The sequence below is a fragment of the Tupaia chinensis genome, unplaced genomic scaffold (genome assembly GCF_000334495.1).
Source record: "Tupaia chinensis unplaced genomic scaffold, TupChi_1.0 Scaffold000165_2, whole genome shotgun sequence".
Classification (NCBI taxonomy): domain Eukaryota; kingdom Metazoa; phylum Chordata; class Mammalia; order Scandentia; family Tupaiidae; genus Tupaia; species Tupaia belangeri.
In genome coordinates this window covers 2,806,211-2,806,715 of record NW_006159640.1, presented here as the reverse complement: position 1 = coordinate 2,806,715, position 505 = coordinate 2,806,211, and the positions used below count along the sequence as shown (strand labels likewise).

At 59.2% G+C, this 505-nt stretch overlaps 1 protein-coding gene across 1 annotated transcript in view; it reads left to right on the top strand.

Moving 5' to 3' along the window:
* CIMAP2 (ciliary microtubule associated protein 2) overlaps positions 1-505 on the top strand; it is a 32,654-nt gene that overhangs the window by 2,076 nt on the left and 30,073 nt on the right.

Genomic DNA, 505 nt, shown 5'->3' with positions numbered 1-505 from the left:
CGAGCCCGCTGCTCCTCGGTCCCGGTCCCCGGGCGCCTCCCGCGGCTGGGTGGGTCGGAGCCTGGGAGTCAGCCTGGGAGTGCTCTATGGGTGTTTCCGCTTTCGCTGCTCAGCGGCTTTCAGACGCCAGCAATGCACAACCAGGTGTGCCAGAAAAACAGGTGCATTGCCAAACACGGAGCGGAGCGAGACCTACTGCCGGGCAAGGCTGTTTTTACTCTTTCTGCTCAGCCACGAGGAAACAGGCTGAGAAGGAGAAAAGGACTTGCCCAGGTCACAGAACAGTCATGTCTAAGTGGGTCTGGAACCTCAGTTTGCTGACGTCCAACTTTCCTCTAGGGGTGCCACCCTCTCTGCCAGAGCTCTGAGTCAGGACTGGCCTTTGGAACTGCGAAAGCCACCCTCGCTCCTGCGGCTGTCCCATCCCCTGACAGCTCCTCAGCCTTTTTCTCTCCGAGGAGCCTGCCCCTCCGTCTCCTTCTTTGGTTATTATTGAAATCCCCAC